Consider the following 7336-nt stretch of genomic DNA (forward strand, 5'->3'; position numbering starts at 1 on the left):
TCCTGGTTAAAAACAGCAAAGCAGCTGACACAGTAAAAATATTTTTATGAGCTGCAAAGCAAATGTAATGCAGTAATTATTTCCTTCAAGACTATAAAAGCAACAAACATAAAGGTCCACACGTGCATTAAAAGTTTGACAGTTTTTTAATTGCAGACAACAGAAATTAGGCAGACAGCTATTCACGATTCTCACATTTTGCCTTCTATTTTTTAATTAGATATGCAGTTTTTGAAGTAACTAACTAAGAGCCTCACAGGAGTAGGTAATTACAGCATATTCAGACGTTGTGCTTAATTTCCTAGTGACCTCTTTAGAGTGGATGTGCAGTCTGTCAGCTGAAGCATGCAGTAGCCCTGCTCTGGGCTCATCCCTCCATCTCTGCAAAACACAGTTCGCAGTGTCACACATCTGGTTCCATGATATCAAACAACCCTGTAAAAAATCCTTAAATAATTGCATATATTTATAATATTAAAATAATATTAATTCTCACCGGTCTTTGGTTTTTTGAAGTCTGGTTAAAGGTGTCAGATAGATCCGGATTGCTGGATCCTCTCACGGAGATAACAATGTCAGCATAAGGGACTTCATGATCGCTCTGGCTGTCTGGGATTACATTTAAAAAATAAAATGTTATGTGGATCAATTAACTATTGAATCGTACTACCATTCAGATGACCGTATTCAGATACACTATTGCTCAAAAGTTTGGGGTTGGTTTTTTTCATGTTAATGAAAGAAATCTGTAATTCGCATGAAGTAATTTGCCCAAAATATAGTAAAACAGTAATATTGTGAAATATTGCAATTTAAAACTTTTGTATTTTAATATATTTTAAAATCGAACTTATTCCTGTTATTGCCAAGCTGAGTTTTCTGCACCATAATCCTGTCTTTAGTGTCACATGATCCTTCAGAAATCATTATATACTGATTTGCTGCTCAAGAAACATTTCTTATTATTATTATCAATGTTGAAAAGAGTTGTGCTATATTTGTACAAACCATTATACATATCTTTTTCAGGAATCTGTGGTGCATAGATCAATTAAAAAGAACAGCATTTATTTGGAATACAAATCTTGTGTAACTTTAATGTTATTGTTACTTTTGATTATTTTAATAGATCCTTATTGAACAAAGTATTATTTTTTATTTTTTTATTTTTTTTTACTGACCCCAGAATTTGTATGGTAGTGTATTTCGGTTTCCACGGAAATATTAAGCAGCAAAAACAGTTTTTAACATTGATAATAACTTGAAATCTTTCTTAAGCAGCAAATCATCAGATTAGAAAGATTTCTGAAAGATCATGTGACACTAAACATTGGATGAATTACCATCACGGGAATAAATTACATTTTAAAATATATTAAAAGAGAAAAAGTTAATCTAATAGTTCATATAATAACATTTAAATTTTAAAAGTAATGTGATAATATTTCACAATATTAAATGTTTTATGTATTTTTGATCAAATAAATGCAGCCTTGGTGAGCATAAGAGACGTCTTTCAAAAACAAATAAAATGTTAATTATTCCAAACTTTTGACAATTAGTGTATATACATATATTATTGTATTTTAGTCAAATAAAATATCAATTGAAAAAGACCTTGAGCGATTGGCTTTATCACCACAGCACTTCTGGATATAACCCTACAAGAGACCAGATACTGCTAATGAAAGAGATTTGATATGTTTTGCTGTTTCAGCATGTTTAATTTTATACATAAAATTGTGCATTACCTTTCATGAACTCTGTTAGCAGAATCCATGATCTTACATCCTTTTCTGTAGCACAGATACACCAGATGGGCCGTCAGGATAACTACTGCAGACACTGCAAAACCTGCAAAGATCTTGGCCCAGGCGAATCCATCTGTATGGCAAAATGCTGACTTGATGGACTGTGTTGTATGTGAATCTGAAAATGGGTTGATGTATTTTTGGAAGTGTAAAAGCACTCACCTGATGTGATGACCTCTATTTCCACAGTGATAGCCTGGTCAGTGCAGGTCCCTTTGGTGTGGCACCTGTATCGTCCACTATCTTCTGCATTGATTTCACTCCACTGTAATGTGGTGGCAGTTATTTTGTCCAAGAGGAGGGTACTGTTTTCTCTGACCCACTGCACCTCACAGTGTTTGTTATCAAGGGCAACACAGTGAAGTTTGAGTGAGGTTCCTGCCATCACTTCGATGGTAGATAATGATGTAAGCACTTCATCCGACTCTGCCTGACCCCTATACAAATTTACTCTCAGAGATGGATCTAGACCAGTAAAACAACATTCAAAACATTAATACAAACCAATAATGGCCTTAAAAATAGTACAATAAGTATAACTATCCTTACCCATCCTTAATTTATAGACTTACCAGCTAGTCCTTTAGGAGGTGTTAGTTGTTCTTCCGATTCATCTGTATAAGGGATTGCAAAAATGGTAAGAAAAGTCCTGAGAATAATTAAAAGGAATAGTTCACACAAAAATGAACATTTGCTGAAAATTTACTCACTCTCAGGCCATCCAAGATCTAGATGAGTTTCTTTATCAGAACCGATTTGAAGAAATTTAACATAGTGAAAATTTAACATTCTCCTCTGTAGTGAATGGGTGCCGTCAGAATGAGAGTTCAAACAGCTGATGAAAGAATCAAAACGATCCACAAGTAATCCACATGACTCCAGTTCATCAATTAAAGTCTTGTAAAAAGCTGCATGTTTTTAAGAAAAAAAATCCATCATTAAGGCATTTTAGTTTCACACCATCGTTTCTGGCCAAAATACTAGGCCATAATTCATAACGCTTGCTCCAGTGAAAAAGTCCATTCCCTGTTGTCACATCAAAATCCACCGACATTTTTGACTATTTTTGCTTGTAAACGGTGCTTGACCTGTGCATATTTCTCTCCTGATTCAGACACAATGACTTTTTCACTGGAGAAAGTAATGTTATGGATAGAAGACACATATTTTAGCAATGGTTTAAAAGTAAAAAAAAAAAGATGGATTTGTTTATTACAAACAAGCAGCTTTTCACTTCATAAAACACTAATTGATGGACTGGAGTTGTGTGGATTACATGTGGATTACTGTGATGTTTTAATCAGCTGTTTGAACTCTCATTCTGACGGCACCCATTCACTGCAGCGCATTCATTAGACAAACAAGTGATGTAATGCTTTCTCCAAGCTGTTCTTGTCAAAGAAACAAACTCATCTACATGTTGTAAGATCAAAGGGTGACTAAATTTAATTTTTTTTTTTTTTTCAAATATTCATATTTTTGAGTGAAATATTCCTTCTTTTTTTTTACAGTATATGTTATTCATTGTTAGCAATAAACTCAAACACCTCTTACCATGAACTTTCAGTGTTATCAGAAGCTCTGTTTTACGAGGAAGGCCAGGACGGTCACTTTCTTCAACAAGGCAAGAATAGTTATAACGCGTTTGCTCCATAATTAGATAAGGCATATACAAGCTCACAATGCACATGTCTCGTAAACTTGATCTCTCATGCTTCCATTGGCACTTGCTACATGCTGGAGTGTCTTCCCACGTCCAGTAACCACGAGTGAAGCCACTGGAACAGTTGTAGGTACAGTTTAAAGTAAACGGCTCTTGGAGTCTTGCATTCTGAATCTCACGCTGGATTCCAGCACTCACAGCATCTGTAAAGAGCAGTGAAGTTAACAGCAACTACAAACTGCACTTATATATTTATTTAAATACTAGCATAAGTATTTACGGTAACATCTAATATTTTAGAGATAATTTATATCATAATTCATAATAAATAAAAGTGATAGTGTAGCATTTCTATGACATTACCTTGGAATCCTAGGTGTAAAAGTAGCATCAGAGGAATCAGCAACATGTTTTGGGATTCATTCAAGATACTTTTTCTTATATCTGCATAAATGATAAATTGTATGTAGCATGAGAGAAAAACAAAAGGAAGCTCCTCCCCATGAGGTGGGCTTTGTGTTTGAATAGCACCTGCCTCTGGAAAATGTGGTTAACTGAGATGTTGGTAGATTGTAATGCATAGCAAAGTGCCTTTTGCAGCTTGATTTGCATGGCACTGTGGTATTCATTTAACTAAAATTTACGTTATATATGTAATCATTACTATATATAAAATAATGCAGGGTATGCCTTAAGGCAGTTACAATAGATTTGAATGTTAAACAAATAGCACAGTTCTAACCCACAAGTTATTTACAGATTGTTGTTTTTATTATCTTATTAACATTTTCCACGTATCTAAACGATTTAAATGGAAATTGTGTGAGTGATATTAAAAGAAGTTCTCAGTCTGACTCTTTATAACATCCATGTTAATGAATCGAAGTGACTTTCCCAGCAGTTTGATTAATTTATCAGCCCATTGCCAGTGATCACATTCATGCTTTGCCGTGGAAACTTGGGGTTAGTACGGTTGACACAGCTGCGGAGGTTTGAAACTTTACTTGAACGTAAAGGAACAGGAAACATCCTGCCTTCACATTACCACAAAAAAATGGTGTCACTCCATCATAATCTATTTTAACATGTACTGTCTTTGTATTACATGTGTGTTTCTTTGTTAATGTGAGTTATTTGGTTTTCTTTGTTTTCAAATGTAAATAAACTGCATAAACCTTGTGAATAAACATTCAGGTTATTTCATTTAAAATTGTAAAAAAAAAAAATATATATATATATATATATATATATATATTGTCTCATTTATGTTTGTTTATTTTTTCTCAGAATATCAGTACAAATATAAGTGCATGTAGGTATAAAATATTTATTCCTCTAACATTAAGAAATCGAAAAGTAAATAAGATCCTGTACAGTCCATGGTTTAAAAAACAGACTGATATTCTAGAAGTTTACAGTTTTGCCCAGTAAGTGTATCACTGGCTTCTGACTGGAATTGAGTTACATGGCTTGAATTTCACTTTCAATTATTGAGGTGTCCCTATTCAGTGATAGACTTAAAGGGGCTATAGAGCGACTGAGGACAGAAGTCTGCTGCGATGAAACAGGGAGCTTAAAAACGATCACCATGAACTGGTATTTTCTTTTATTTTCCTTCTGCATAACATGGACTGGCTTTAGACAGAGATGGAATCTCTTTGTATCAGGTAGGTACCATCAGCATGAGATGGAATTCAATTACATTTAGTGTGTTAAATAAGTTAAATGTGGTTACTGATTGAATATTGGTCAATGATACAGTGTGCTTATTGATAACTTGCAATTAGTAATTAGTTTTTTTAAATATTTTTAATGCAGGAGGTGACATGAGGCCTGAGGGTTCAGAGCGTTTAATCTACTGTAATCAGACTCAAATCTCATGCCCAGAGGGAACCTACTTTTCATCTGGGATTTGTCTTGAGTGTCCTGCAGGGAAGTTGTAAGTGGGATTTTAGGGTTACAGAAGATTTTGTGTAGTTGTATTATATATTCAAAACACATTTTTCTTTTCCTTTCCTTACATTTCAGCTGTCCTGGCAATGTGTCTGCACCCAGAAAATGCCCCACTGGCATGTTTAACCCTTATACTGGAAAAAGCAGTATCCAGGATTGCCAGGTAAACTATAAATAAATAAAGCATTATTTATTTATCTTATGTAGTAATGTTAATTTAAATTTCAGTTTTTACTAATAATTATTGAAATCAAAAGTTGTATCTGTTAAATGTTAATGTACCTGAGCTGCCGTGAACTAATAATGAACAGCTGTTTATTAACTAATTTTAACAATACTGTAAGAAATGTTCATTGCTCATTGTTAGTTAATCTCATTTAATGCATTATTAGAAACTTTTTGTAAAGTGAACCGTATTGTATTTGTAACTGTCTTTTAAAGCCCTGTGTCCCAGGCTTGGTTAGCACAGAAGACCGTGTGGAATGCAAGCTTTGTCCCGCTGGTTTCTCTTGTGACAGTGCATCAGGCAACCTTACAGCGTGTCTGTCAGGACAGTATTCTCCAGAGGGACTCACACAGTGCCTGCCGTGCCCCTTTGGCTTTGTTTGCATAGAAGGTTTTCAAATGAAGGTGGGCACAAACTAAAGTAAAGCTTCAGAGATTTTTTCTCTCCGTTTTGGTAATATTGTACTCAACCTAAGCATAAACTTTGGTGCAAACCATTTTTATTCATTCATTTTTATTTTATTTATTATTTTAGTGTGGTCTCGGAGAAGAACCAAACTTCAACCAGACGGAGTGTGTTGAGTGTGCTGAAGGCTCCTATTCCACTCTGTGCAGTGCTCAATGTCAGCTGTGTCCTGCAGGTAAACATGGACTCCCATGTTTAATTCACATGCATTTGATGTCTTGCTTGCACTTGCTGAAGCCAAAATAAACAAAAGCATCAATGTCACAACATGCATACAAGCTTACAGACACAAAACTCCTTGTAAATCCCTATAATTTCCTCTTTAAGGAAGCCACTGTCCATACAAAAAGATGTCTGCACCTCTTTCTTGTCCCGTGGGCCATTATTCAGACATACCGGGCCAGACAGAGTGTAAAAAATGCAATGGTTCATCAGCCTGCAGGAGTACAGTGACTTCGGTCTGGTCAAGGGGGCAGTCTCATCTTGGTCAGAGGTCAAGGCAGCTTATCTCCTGTCCCCCTGGGACATACCGAGATGGAGAGAGATCAGACTGTGTTGTGTGTCCCGCAGGTGAGTCAGTATTTCAGGTTGGGCTGCTTGCTTTTCACATTCAATACCACATTTTGAGTGTTAACATTTGTTTTTGCAGGGCATTACTGTGTTGCTAATATCGCGATACAATGCCCGGCAGGAACTTATGGACCAAAGGAGGGGCTACAGAGAGAAAGGGACTGTGCTATTTGTCCTGCAGGTACCTGGGATGTCCTACAAATTTAATTATGCATTGATTTTACATGTGAGTCTTTTTGCTAATGTCACAATTAAGCAATATAACGAGTAAGAGCGCTGTTTGTTTGACTGGCTGCACAGGCTGTAAATATTAGAAACAAAAGTGCTCATTTGAAATGGCTTTTATACAGAGCCCTTTTAGGGACATGGTGGAGGGAAAAATTCGGGGTGAGTGGAAAAAATTTGGGGTGGGAGGAAAAAATATTTTTCAAATGTTTTGCGTTCTCTCGAAAAACTTTTGCGTTCCCTCGAAAAACTTTGCGTTCCTTCGCAAAACTTTTGCGTTCTCTCTCAAAGATATTTGCGTTCTCTCGCAAAAACAGTTGAGTTCGGACTGTTTACTTTACAGCTTGCAGTGGTTCATACAGCGCCGAATGTTCACAATGGAGAGGTCCATAGAGTTTTATTTTGAACTTGGACTCAAGTATA

Source organism: Barbus barbus, assembly GCF_936440315.1.
Source record: "Barbus barbus genome assembly, chromosome: 31".
In the NCBI taxonomy this organism is placed as follows: Eukaryota; Metazoa; Chordata; class Actinopteri; order Cypriniformes; family Cyprinidae; genus Barbus; species Barbus barbus.